Below are 14863 nucleotides of genomic sequence, written 5' to 3'. Positions count from 1 at the left end.
AAGCCAACTTATTTATTTCAGGCAAATGAGACAGGCAATATCGCCCTATGATCTTAAACTACTTGGGACGTTATCACACCAGCCTACTGTTTTGCCTCAGTCACACTAGTTTAAAACTGCAAGCATCATTGGCATCATTTCTTGTCAGACCCTTTCCCCATTATAACACTTTGGTGCTCCATGGTCATGTGATCTGTATTCTGCAGTGCCTCAGGAAAGTGTTGGTGGCTGGAATCACTCCTCTTTCCCAGCTCCCAAAATGTAGAGCTGCTGTGTGAGCATTCACACAGCAGCCCTGCATTTCGGAAGGAAGCCGGGTGTGAGGGATCTCTGGTTCTTCTTCCTTCTCCTGCCTGAGCTGGATGGGACCCCCTGAGACCACGTTTTTTATCTAAAAATCTCTCTGCCACCACCTGAGGATTTGACTGTTCCCCCTAAGCAAAACAACAGGATGTTGCTGGTGCTTTCCTTGCAAAGATGCTTCCCACTCTTTCCCAATTCTAGGGAAGAGCTAGGTCTTGCCAAGTCAAGGCATATGAAAGAGGCACATGAGAGAGGGAGAGCACTTTTAAAGAAGATAATTTTATTCTAAGGGCTCGACAGGCAGGCAGCTCCGTGCCGCCCCTTTTATCTCCGCATTGTTTCCACAGCCACCAAATGGCGCGGCAACAATGTGCTCCCTCCCAGGAGCAAAGAGAAGCTGCCTAAAGCAGCTTCCTGGAAGGGGTGTTACTGGCGCTTGTGCATGCCCCAATCTTGTCACTTCCTGCCAGCGCCATTTGGGCACTGTGCGATGCTCACGCCATTATGCCCCCACCTATGTGGATTGTGGCAAGCCATGATGTCCTCACCTCCTCACGGACTAGGGCTGCTGGGCATCTAAATGCCCAGCCTCATTTAGCCCTAGTTCGTGGTGAGGACACCGCAAACTGCCCAGCTGTACCCGGCCTAAATAAAGAAATTCTATAGCAAACGGATGTCTTTTTATGTGAAGAACCATCTTGTTCTTCAAGCACAGATTAGAAATTACAAGTTACAGAGTAGAACATTTCAACCAAATCAGGAAAAGTATTTTTAAAAATCCGAATGCAACTAGCTATTCCATTTTTCTAATCTTACAGATGGGATTTGTAGTCCTTGATGTTCATGGGATAGCTGGGAGCCTGGACTCCATTGTCAGGCTTCTACCAGCCTTTCCAAAGCAGAGTCCCCCTGCAGATGTTCCTTTGTTTCAGTTCTCCATGGTCTGTTTAGAGCATTGTGGTGCTTCCGGCTTTTTATAACCTCTGCTCAGAATCATCTTGAAGGTTACAAGTTGCAGTGTACATCATTTCAGCCAAATCAGGAAAAGAATTTTAAAATGGTTGTGAACCTTCAAGATGATTCTGAGCAGAGGTTATAAAAAGCCTGAAGCACCATGACCGGTCTTCTGCCCAACAGGTCTTCTCACTGGGCAACTTCTGTCTCATGACCTCTGTGAAGCTGAGCTTCATTAAAATGTTAATATACCTTCTCCCCACATATTCAACTCTTTGTTATCTGAGGAGAAAGCTCTGATAATGGGAAGAACTTCCCCATTATCACACCAGGGGGACAAGCAATCACAGCTTCCAACCACCAGCTTTGGGAAGGCATTTGCAGTTGACTTACTGCTCCTCCTGAAGCCCACGGCTGCCGTGTGCACATTCACACATCAGTTCCATGCTTTGGGTGGAGGTGAGATCGCAGCTGCCAACTGCCTCCTGAAGCCAGCTACTGTGTGAATGTGCATACAGCAGCCTGCTTTGGGAAGCTATTGGCTGCTGCAGTCGTTGCAAAGGGGAGAGGAGCAGAATCATGCCCACTCACACCACATGACTGCCTGAGAAGTGGAGCTATAGCAGAAAGGACTTATCGCATGAAGGCAGTAATGGAAGAGCTCTGAGACTGAGAGCTTATTGATGTGTGTCAATGAAAAGGTTCACTACAGTAATGAATGGAATGCAAGCTGGCAGCAGCATAGACACAATGCCATGTGTACCAGCCAGAGTTGTTTTTACCCTGTTAAAATTCCACTTTTCTAGCCAGTGTGATAAAGCTCCTAGACAATCTTTTGGATCCTGAATATGGTTTCCCAGGTGGTACTACTCCCTTAGCTTTAGAGAAGGCAGTGGCCAAACTTCTCTGAATACATCCTGCTAAGAAAAAGCTGTAAGTTAGAATCAACTTGAAGCTTCATAACCAGCATCAGTCCATGGTGCCTTAACATAAAAACTCTTCTCTGGACTGTGTCAAGTGACTTCTTAGACTTTTCTAAATTAGTTCTGTGGTCAATTTCTAGTGGCTGCTGACCACAGAGTTGTTCTGGAGGATCTAGAGATTCCTAGGGAGGTGTTCTCTCAGGCAAAAAAAAGTTAGTGTTCTTTTATTCACATTTTCCCCACTTTCATGGGGACCTGTGTTCCTAACCCCAGTGAATATAGAGAGCTCACTGTACCTGACTGGTGCTCTGTTTTTGAGTGTTGGGCTAGGACTCCAGGAGACCAAGGTGTGAATCCCTGCTCAGTCATAGAAATCCTCTTGTTGATGGGCAAATGTCACTCTCTCAGTTTTAGAAGAAGGTGATAACAAACCTCCTCTCAATAAATCTTGCCAAGAAAACTATATGGTAGGGTCCCCGTAAGTCAAAATTGACTAGAAGGTCCATTGTAACAACACAAACCCACAGTCTGTACAAGCTGTTACTTAGAGTAACATCCTCGAAAACTTCCTCTGAGCATTTTAAGTTGATTTTCAGTCAGTCAGATGCTGAAAGCCAAGTCTGACACTTGTAGTCTCAGATCAGATTGTGGTGTGTGGAGTGGAATCTTGTCTACGGTATGCTTTTTTCACTAAGCACACTGTGGTTGCCTCTACACCCCTTATTTACAACAAACTAACAACTCCAGCATTTCAAACTAAGCACTGTGTTACAAACAGTTATTAACCATATTGTGCCCCATGGTTATGAAACCTCAACATCCTCCTTGTTTGAAATCATTACCAAACAGATTTTAAAAATGCAGACAAGACCACACTGCTGTCTCTTCCAGCTCTTTGTGGTGCCAGTTAAAGGAAGTACTCAAGGAAAGATGCAAAGGAAGCTGTGGGCAGTGTTCTCTTTTTGCAGGACAAAAAGGGCTGGCAAGATGATGGATGTTTTGAAGAATTTGGGATCTAAGTGCATAGACCATCCACTCTACTCACTAGAACTTGTTCCATCAGACTATTTCCTATTTATTTCCAAACCTTAAAAAGAGTTTGAAAGGAAGGAAATTTTTGAATGATTCAGAAGTGGTAGCAGCAGCAGAGCAGTACAGTATTTCAGTGACCAGACATTAGATTTTTTAAGAGTTAAATAAACTTGAGAAATGATGTGCCAAATGCATTGAACTTTAGGGTAAGTATGTGAAATACATGTAAGTTTCATGGCTCTAGGTCATTCCCTTCTTGGTCAGGCCAAGAACATGTCAGCCCTCCTTGTTAAATGAAACTTTTAAAAAAATTACATAAGCAATACTTTTTGCTTTGAAAAATGAATATTATTTGGGGAAGGTTTATATATCATTATAACATACACTGTTTTTATAATACTTTTAAATATATATTGGACATCTTGTGCATTGTCAATAATGATGAGAAGATGTAACCAAGCTTGGCCTAGTACCCAATGTGACATTGTATAACAATGACCTATTTCTCTCCGGCCCTTCTGCACAAAATGGGCTAAAGGCATAGCTGAATTCAAGACAATCTTTATCAACTGGATCCCACTTGCATCTTATATTGGGAAAGGGGGTGTAATCCTTCAAATCAGATTAAAATTTGAGCAGATGGGTGGTAGCGGTCACAGTACTCCTGGACATGAAAGGTAGGTCTCAATGTCCTCTCTATAGTCAGTCATTGTGACATCATTAGCCCAGATGGTATATGAAGTCCTTTAAGTGCAGCAAACTGAATGACAATATTTGCTTCTATACTTTTGCTTCTATATCTTTGGAGCATTTTTTAAAAATTGCTTCTTTGGAGCAATTTGAATTGAGGAAGAATTTTCTGGCACAAAGCAACGGAAACAAGATTCAGCTTGCTACAGATCATCATCACTGATTTTGAGCCCATATCCTACTTCCTTTTATGTTTGTGTCTTATTGGTGCTGCCCTCTTTTATCTGCAATCTGAAACAGCTGAAAGTATACAGTGTTGAAACCAACTATGCAGAAGTCTAACTCAGCAATAGATAATTGCTTACAAAAATTATTATTATTATTATTATTATTATTATTATTATTATTATTTATATCCTGCCCTTTTCCCAAAGCTGGGGCTCAGAGTGGTTTACAACATTAAAATATACAAAAATATTATATTAAAATAGAATTAAATTGCTACAATAATTAAAACAAATTCACTCCTAAAATAAAGTTTAAAAAGAATAAAATGCTTAAAATACGTTAAAACAATATAACAATATGCCATTGCATGCCTTAAAAACTTTGTTTTAAAAGCCTGTTTAAACAAGTAAGTCTTAGTCTGCCGGCGGAGGGATAACAAAGAAGGGGCCATCCTGGCCTCCCTGGGCAGGGAGTTTAATAGAGTCTAGGGACAGCCACAGAAAAGGCCCTCTCTATGTCCCCATGTTGAAATTCATTTTGTTAGTTTTGACCCAGCTTTCTAATCTATTAAGGTCATTTTGAATTTTGATCCTTTCCTCTATGGTAATAGCTGCTCCTCCTAATTCGGTGTTATCTGCAAATTTGATAAGCATGTCCTCTATTCTTTCATCCAAGTCATGGCTAAAAACCCATTGGTCACTTCTCTCCAGGATGAAAAGGAGCCATTGTTGAGCACTCTTTGGGTTCAGTTGGTCAACCAATTACAAATCCATGTAACAGTTACTTTGTCTAGCCCACATTTTACAAGCTTGTTTGCAAGAATGTCATGGGAAACTTTGTCAAAGGCCTTACTGAAATCAAGATATACTATATCCACAGCATTCTCTTCATCTACCAAGCTAGCAATTTTATCAAAGAAAGAGATTAGATTTGTCTGGCATGACTTGTTTCTCTGAAACCCGTGTTGACTTTTTGTGATTATGGCATTGCCTTCTAGATATTCACAGACTCTCTGTTTAATGATCTGCTCCAGAATCTTTCCTGGTATTGATGTCAGACTAATTGGACAATAATTGTTGGGATCCTCTTTTTTCCCCTTTTTGAAGATGGGGACAACATTTGCCCTCTTCCAGTCTGCTGGGATGTCTCCTGTTTTCCAGGAGCTTTCAAAAATTATTGTCAATGGCTCCAATATTACATTTGCCAATTCTTTTAATGTAGTTCATCTGGTCCTAGAGACTTAAATTTATTTAGATTAATAAAGTTTTCCCTTGCTACCTCTTTTCTTAATCTGTGCTGTATTTCCTCTATTGTGTCCTGTGTTCCATATTCTCTATTGGATTCTTAATACATACACTAAGAGTTTTTAAGTCCAAACAAAATATATAAATTATCATAAACCAAACTTTGAAAACCTTAACAATATAAATTCATAGAAGAATCAGTCAGTATATCCCATGATATATTCCTCACTGCCTGTTGCAATTCCTCATTGAACTGTTGACAGAGCACTCCTCCAGGACCACATTGACTTGATCTTCTTCCTATCAGTTTTGCAGTGATCTCTCCCAGTGACTAAATACAATTAATGATTGAAGACATCTGCTCTTGTCAGTTCCACTGACAATGAGGAACCAGGTTCATTCTGAATTAAAGTTTTGCATCTAACATTAATCTTTTACTTGATTATCTTTTACCTTTGAATGTTATAAGGGTCAGTCATTTGGGTGCTAGAGTCATCTAATCCCAGGGAAGCAAGAACCTGACAAGATGGCAATGGATTGAGAAAACTGCCAGTTTGGAAGGAGGTGGACAGCCTGGGGTGGGGTGCATCTACACTACAGAATAATGCAGTGTGACACCACTTTAACTGCCATGCTTCCATCCTACAGAATCCTGGGATCTAATTTTGTGAGGCATCAACATTCTTTGGCAGAGAAGGCTAAAGACTTTGTAAAACTACAATCCAAGGATTCCATATGGTGGAGCGACAGCACATAAAGTGGTGCCAAACTGCATTATTCGATGCACCTTAGAGTGGGATTGCAATCCCTTTTAAGAGTCAAGTATGCAGTTGGGGTTGCTCCTGGATTTATCATTCTCATTTGCAGGTGGCAACAGTGCCCAGGAGCACTTTTTTCCCCCTTTTGTCAACTGTTTGCCCCAGCTGGAGAAAGTAGGCCCTGCCTCATTGACTCATGCTCTGATTACTTCCAACCTAGATTACTGTAATGCAAACCTTAAAAACAGTTTGGAAACTTCATTTGGTACCAAATGTGGCAGCAAGATAGTTAGGCAAATGAAGCATGTTGCACCTATTATGTTAAGAAACCACTCTTTCTTTCTTTCTTTCTTTCTTTTCTTAGAATCTAAGCAGACTAAAATAGATTCCTCTTTTCTCCCCCAGCATAATGATGAGAAAGCTCTCTCTCCATCTCTTCTTCCGCAAAGAGATAACAGATAACATCCTTCCACACACATACCAAATTATTACATATGAATGCACTTCCCAGGAAAATCACAAGAATTGGCTCTCTTATCCATTTTTCATGTCCTATTTCCTTCCCGCTTACGTTTATCAAGATAATCATGACTACTTACAAAATGTTGTGTGCCTTCAAGTCATTTCTAACCGAAGGTGAACCTGTCACAGAGTTTCTTGGCAAGATTTGCTCTGAGGAGTTTTGCCCTTGCCTTCCTCTGAGGCTGGAAGAGTGTGGCTTGCTGAAGGCCAGACAGTGGGTTTCCATGGTCAAGCGTGGATTCGAATCCTGGCCTCCCGAGTCTTAGTCCAATTCTCAAACCACTGCACCACTGCTGGGTGTCTCTTCCAAAATACCAATTCTAGAAAGCTAAGCAAGTGCACGCAGCACCATATCATCGCTACATAAATTTCTCTGAGCTCAAGATTACTGTTTCCTTGGTTTAAAAAATGCTTTTTAAAGTATCAGATTAGCTGCTATCCTGCTTATTCTGAGGTTAATGGAGAGGTATGGTACACATTCAACCATACTGTAGGGATTGCATTCAAAGTGTATCTACAACCACGACTTGTTTTCTGAGAGAAAAGCAAATAACATATCCAGGCAATGAGATGGTCAAGAGGGGTGAACTCATTTGAATCAGTGTCTAGAAGTGCAAAGAAAAGTGTATATTGTCTTTAATAGTAGATTAGCTGTCCTATTTTGCATGCCAACCACATTTCCACAACTAGAAGAAATAGGTGTGCATGTGTGTATGTACTCATTGCAAACGGGCTTTCTTGTCACTCTGCCCAGTCTATGAGATTATATTCCTTGTTGTAGCTCAAAATAGGCATAGGCTGGCCTAATTTTATCTGAGGCTGTAAGCATTTTCACCTATAGACTGACCTAATTCAGATTGAAAAAGGAAATCGGCTTGCCCTCATTCTGAATTTGGATGTAGTGTGACAATTTTTAGCCATAAAATGACCTGATTTAGTAAATCAGATATGGACGTAGTTGTTCCCTATCTCAGTGTGGCTATGAATGAAACAGTTTTTCCTCCTCTGTCCCCTCTCCTTGCAGCAGTTGCTGCTGCCTTTGCTAATCTTTCCCTATTTTTCAGGGAAGTACAGCATTGTCCTCTCACATCCAAAAATGGGTGGAGACTCTTCATTTTAGGCTGGTTTGAGACTATCTTACAGATATTCTTATGCAAGACTCTCCTGTCTTCTGTTCTTGAAATTAGCTCCATCTTCAGCACACATGTTGAAGTTTCTGGCTTGGAGACTTTCCACTGTGTGTGTGGTTGTGGGTGTATAATCATGGGTAATCCCTTTAGCAGAATCCTCTACTGGGTTTCTACCAAACTTAAAACAAAGCTCCATTGAGCCCCTAGTTCCATTTGAGACTTTTGCAGAATTTGAGAGATGGTTTCCCTCCATGGCTGCATCCACACTGCATCATATTTACTCCTATAATTATAGTTAAAGAAGGTATCTGTTACTTATAACTATTGGTGTCATGCTTAACTCTACTTGGATATCTAACTGTTCTCACAGGCCATTGCAAAAGAGTAATGTCAAACAGTTGTACATTTAGTGACCCCCTTACATTTCAATAAAGCAATGCATGTAGTATGATGTGTATATGTGTGAGTGTGTGCATGCACATGTGCATGTGCAGACCTGCCTTCAAATCATCTGTTGACTTATGGAAACCCCATGAGTTTTTAATAGGGTTTTCATAGGCAAGGACTACTCAGAGGTGGTTTTGGCAGTTCTTTCCTCTGAAAAATAACCTACCTCTCCTGGTATTCATTGCCAGTCTCCCATCCAAGTACTAACCAGGGCTGACTCTTTCTATTTTCCAAGACCAGAAAGGACCTGGTGCCTTTAAAGTAGAGTATTTAGCCCCATCATGTACTATGATAGAATATAGAAATGAGGACATCTACTATATACAATGCATCATCAAGAATGGCATATTGAACAATATAAATAATGTATGATTCGTTGATCCAGATGGACTATATCCAAGATACTTGACAGTGTTAGGTTCATCCACTAATATTTTGGCCTGGGAGGTAGAGAGGAAGACATTGGTGGTCATATTTGTAAAGAATATTTTATTTTTTAAATGTAATTTCAAATGTAATTTTTATGTGCATTTAATGATTTTATATACATGATGAGTACATTTTTATGTAAAAATGTATTTTTTAAATGTAAGGCATATTTTAATTATTTTAAAAAACTAATAAATTATATATAATCATAACTAAGCAGTCAACACGGTTTTCAGATTGCTTATAAGACTTTATTTCTGTGTGTTTTACATGACACATTTATGCCTGTGGTTGATAGATTTGTTTAGAACTACTTTAGTTGGATGGGAGACCGCCAACAAATACCAGGTGCTGTAATCTATATTTCAGAGGACGGAACTGGCAAAACCACTTCTGAGTATTCCTTGCCTAAGAAACCCCTATAAAATTAATGGGGTTGTCATACATTGACAGGATAGTTGAAGGCACATACACATATACTTTACTAGAACAACCACTAGTGTGCATTGATCCACAACATGTAGAAGTGAACGATTCTGGAATGCATAGTTCTCATGATTCAAAAACAGAGTTCTGTCACAATTTCAGTTTTCCTAGAGACATTGCAAGTAGGTAGTAGCCTGCACCCAACCATTTTAGGTGACAAGCCAGAAGAAGGGTGTCACCCAGTTGGGCCCTTCTCCCCACACACAATTCCCCATTCTATCGCCATTTGTGCTCGTTCTTCCACACTGTTCTCATGCTCCTCCCATGCCATCCTCACACATGCTCCCCCTACACCATTCTGTCATTTTCCTCATCAGAAACAGGGAGGGAGCATGCACCACCCTCAAATGCTCTGCCCCTGGAAATCCCACTCCAGAAGCCCTGTCCCTTACAACCCCAGCCCTCTCGACCAGGAGATATCAGGTGAAGGGATGCTACTGGTCTTAACTACTAAACTGACACTTAATCCAGACAAGACAGATATATTCCTAGTCAGCCAAAGGCAGATCAGGAAATTAGGAAACAGTCTGTGCTGGATCGGGTTACAGCCAGTTACACTCTCAGAGTCCAGGCAGTCCAGGTCAGTAGGGTACAACAATAAATCCAATGTGTCAGTCCAAGGGAATGTCCAGTAGCATGGTCAGCTCATGATGCAGGGTCCAAGGTTCTTCAGAAACATGAGCCAGGAATCAAGAGACAAAAGTGTTGCTTCCCCAGAATGGCTGGTTGTCTGCAATGACCTCTTGAGGACGTTGCTGGAATATTTATGGTCTTGCAGCCTCTTGCAGCTGTTACCTGATTAATGAGCAATTACCTGTTTAAACACTGAGCATTGCAGCCCCTCTGTTTCTCATCTGCATTTGGCTGCAATAGGTACTGCTGCGTCCATGTCTGTGTGCTATGGTTGCTGGGAAGTGCCACTGCCTGTCACATGCACTGGCACATTCCCTTGTCTTTCTATTTTCCTGTCTGTGTCATAGTCTAAACATGAGTCCCAGGAAATAGGCATGACATCTTGTCCTTCTGTTGACATCTTTTCCTTGTCTGTGTCCTTGTCTGAACTTGGGTCCTGGGAATGAGGCATAACAGTACAATCAACCCTCCGTATCCACATGTTTTTTTATCCACAGATTTAACCATGCACAGCTTGAAATATATTTTACTATGCCATTGTATTTAATGGGACTTGAGCATGCATGGATTTTGGTATTTATGGAAGTTTCCTGGATCGAAACCCCAGCATATACCAAGGGCTAACTTTAATACAGTCTAGGTAGGACCGCTTTTGGAAACTGATCAGAAATTTCAGTGGGTCCAAGGTCTTTAGCTTTCTCTGCCAAAGAGTGCTGGTGCTTCACAAAACAACACATCCCTTGATTCTGTAGAATGGGTCAATGGCAATTGGTGTCAAACTGCATTATTTCTACAGTGCAGATGCACCCATCCTCTTGCAGCTGGTTGTACGAATGGCCCCCATCACTAAATGGTTGTGGGTGGGCAGGAGGGATGAAGCACATAGAAAAATAGTGCTCCAAGGATGCTAGACAGAACATTACTCCTTGACATCGTAATTTTTATGTGTATTGTTTACTTGTTCATTCAGAGGGTACATTAATATAGTCAACTGCACAGCCACCTTAACTAATTGTATCTGATAAAAGTTGTCTCACTTATTTCTGTTGAATACAAACTCCCTGATCCTGAGATTAAAAAGAGGGGGGAAAAGATAACACTATTCTGATAATTCTGTTGATGTTCTTTGGGGGCCACACAGTTTAAAATTTTGAACTTTTTAACCTGTTCTACCAAAGAGCAGAAGTATTTAGTGGGAAGAAATTACTTTATTTGTGAAGCACTATAGATCTTAACAACTCTGAGGAGGGGGAAAAACTCTTAAAGCCTTGAAAGCCTATTTTTGAAAGTGTGAAAATCTTCAGCTCTTAAAACTCTGAGTCTCATTAAATTTTTGAACTCTGAAACACTTGAATAAAACTCCCAAACCTCTGCAAATTCATGAAACTATGAAACTTTGAAACCTCTAGAGCTCTTGCAACACTAAAATCCTTAAAACTTTAAGAGACTCTTAAAGCTCTTAATGTCGGGACTAGGATATAAATAGGGAAAGGATAGGAGGAGGAGAGAGGAGAAAAGAGATATAAAATGAAAGGATACAGGATACAAAATTATATATGACTAATTCATAAAAGAGAACTTGGTTAAATATATTCTTCATAATAAAATTGAAAATAGGCTTCTATTGGCTAACACATATGAATCGAAAATCGAAAGCAAACAATACGTCTTGCGACGAGCTTAAATTTAATATAATGGACTACAAGTATGGTATAAAAATAAGTTAGAGTACACAGGAGGATAGTAAAAAGGTTGGCAAAAATACAAAATAACCCAGCAATATAGGGAAGAAGTCAAGTATGAATGGCAAATGGAAGAATGGGTAAGAAGAATGAGGAAAGTATGGAAAGTAAATTGTAAATAGGGTAAGTAACTATGAAAAGGGTAAAGTATGTCGAAGAAGGTGTGAGTAAGTTGAATGAAAGTAGAAGGAGAAGAAAGTGGTAGAAAGAAAGAGTAGAATGGAAGGGAAAGAGAATATTAGCAAGAGGGAGAAGTAAAGATTGAGGAAAGAGTGGTTGTGGAGAAGAGAAGGTTAAGGAGAGAGGTTAGAGATGAGAAAGGTAAAAGAAAGAGGTTGAATACAATAGTATGATTTGAGAGAGTCTAGGAATGAAGTACATATAGAAGGAATAAAGAATACTCAAGAAGAAGAGGATTATCGAACTTGATTTTAAGGTTTTCATAAGATTATGAGGAGAATAGGAGAAGAAACAATTCATTCATTAGATAGAAAAAGAGTGAGATCTGCATAGGATGTATATGGGATGAAATGGAAGCAGAATGTAATGTAACAAATATTTGTGGTATGTATTAACAATCCAAGTATAATGTGAAGTCGAAGGGTTTTCATGGCCAGCATCCATAGTTTTTCTGGGGTTTTCGGGCATCTAGAACATGGCCACATAGCTCGAAAAACCCACAAAAACTACAATCCAAGTATACCTTCTATGGAAACTTTATTTGTAAATATTTCAATTCCTGTATCAGTTTTGAGAATACTCTACTCAATCTTGATGTACTTTGATGTATTAAGAAGTATGTGAGGAGGTTGATTGTAGGAAGATAAGATTGTCTTAAGATGTATGTTTGTTTTTAATATTCAATAAAAAATTTTTTAAAAACCTTCTTAAAGCTCTGAAAATCTTGCAGCTCTGTCACTTATGTAACCCTAAAACAACTGAAGTACTTAAATCCTTGAAACAGATTCCAATTTATGTGTGAAACCCTAAAACTTTCAAAACTGAAATTCTTCAAATGCTTGAAAGTCTAGAACTCATGACACTGATTAAATTCTGAAACTCTTGAATCCTGAAGCTCTGAAATTTGTGGAATTCTTGAAATGCCTGAAACATCCAAAATGTTGGTACTGTAAAACCCTTCTAAAACTCTGAAACTCTTCAAATTCTTGAAACTTTGAACCCCTGAACCTCTTGAAATGGAAGCTCTTGAAACTCATGAAGCTCTAAAACTATGGCCTGTTACAGACTGCCAAAATAAAGCTGCTTCGGGTCTCTTTGGAAATTATGCATGGGTCCTAAGAGTCCGGAGGTCGCGCCAAAGCCACACTCCATTCCTAAGCACTGGAGTGCAGCTTTGGTGCAGTTTCCGGATTCTTAGGATGCATGCATCATTTAAACAGCATACCTCCAAAGAGACCCAAAGCAGCTTTAGTTTGGCAGTCTGTAACAGGCCTATGACACCTCTGAAGCTCCAGACAGTCTGAAAACTCTAGTCTTGGTGAAGGTGGAGTGTAACATAGGCGCAGTACAGAGCGCCAAAAGAGGCACTTTTTGTGTGGTGCTGCTGCGCAGCAAGAAAAGAGCGCATGGATGCGGTTCCTTTTTTGCGGCACACTTGCGCAGTGCCAAAGTGCCAGCGACATTGCGATGTCCCAGCGGCGCAGCCCCATTTGGAGGCTGCGCTGCTGGTATGTCATCGCTGCGTGCACCATCGGCCCCCTCCCTCGACCTTTTCAGGAAGAGACTCAAAACCTTTCTCTTTGAACAAGCTTTCCCCCAATTGTTGTAATGCTTCCTCTCCCCTCTCCTTTGCACTTGCACTTTGGCTAGTCTTGTATGGTTTTAATCTATGTTTTTAACTTTTGTTTTTAATGTTTGAATTGTACATTGTAGTGTGTATATTTATCGTTTGCTGTTCCCAAGATGTTGTAACCCACCTTGATCTCAAGGAAAGGCAGGCTATAAATAAATGATTTATTTATTTATTTATTATGGTGCCACGCAGCTGTGGCACGCCCATGATGTGCTGGGGTTGTGGGGCATGTGGACGCCCTGCTCCCAAGTACCAGACCATAGTTGACCCTCAGCATTTATGGCTTTGGCTTTTGTGAATTTGATTATTCATGATTTTGATTAATATGTTTTCTCTAGGAATCTCTAGGTCATCCAGCATATCTCTGTGGCCAATATCTACAAGAAGTTGGGCTGGAGGACCTAGAGATTCCTAGTGATATCACTTCTCTAGGCATCTGTAGGTTCTCCAGTACGATTCTATGGTCAGCTTTCAGCAGATGTTGACCACAGAGTTGCGCCAAAGGATTTAGAGTTTCCTAGAGAGGTGTTCTCTCAGGTACAAATTTGTTCTGCTTTTATGGAGGACCTGTGACCCTAACCCCAGTGAATGTTGAGGACCCACTGTACTCTGCGAGGGCAATTCATGGGGCTGCTTTCTGGTACTCATCCTTCTTGTTTAAGCAGGCTTTTAATGCATAAGCAGGGGAGCTTCTGACTGGGATGTGTGTTTTATTTATTTATTAATGCTTGCATGTTTTTACATGATTTTATATGGTTTATGTGTAATGTAATTGTTTTTAAACAATTTTATTCATTGTTGTTTTTTAACTGATTTTCTTTGAGAGCCACTTTGGGAGATGGGCAGCATACAAATAAAATAAAAAATAAAATAAAACAATACTCTGGAAATCAACATGTAAGTATATCCTGAACCATGGTCATTCAGCAGCTAGACAAGAAGTGGCACTCTGACCCCCCCCCACACACACACACACCTTTTGCCCCAAAATTTTGCAAACTTCAGAGTTCACACAAGTATACAGGTGCCTTTTTCTTCTTTCTGTGAGGTTGAATTTTAATGATATGCCTTTATCCTATTGCCCTATTAGAGGGAATGATAAGTTTATGCTGCATGGGGATGTTGGAGGGAAAGTGACTACCAAAATGGACAATCCCAATTAACAGACTAAGAGTTTTAATGAGCAGCCAGAAAGTTACACTAGAACTTAGAAAGGTTTGCCAGAATGTGATACCCTCAGAGGAGGACAAGGCACCATAAAATGTAGGCCATTACAAAATAAAAGCTAAAAACACTCCTGTAAATATAAATCCATCCTTCTTAGTCATGCTCAGAATGGAGGACATTTTGGAATTCCTCCTGGACAGAAGGTTGAAATGTAAGACATGTCCTGGAAAAGGAAGATATCTGGTTGGTCCCCCTGCCTTGGTTGTTTCATTTTACGTGTGCATGTTTTTTAAGACAAGTTTGCTAGAACGCATTGAACGCTCCTCTTTTTTGTGGTATAGGAACACAACCCTATTTCTACC

This window comes from Sceloporus undulatus, chromosome 2 (assembly GCF_019175285.1).
Source record: "Sceloporus undulatus isolate JIND9_A2432 ecotype Alabama chromosome 2, SceUnd_v1.1, whole genome shotgun sequence".
NCBI lineage: Eukaryota > Metazoa > Chordata > Lepidosauria > Squamata > Phrynosomatidae > Sceloporus > Sceloporus undulatus.
This window is presented reverse-complemented; position numbering follows the sequence as displayed.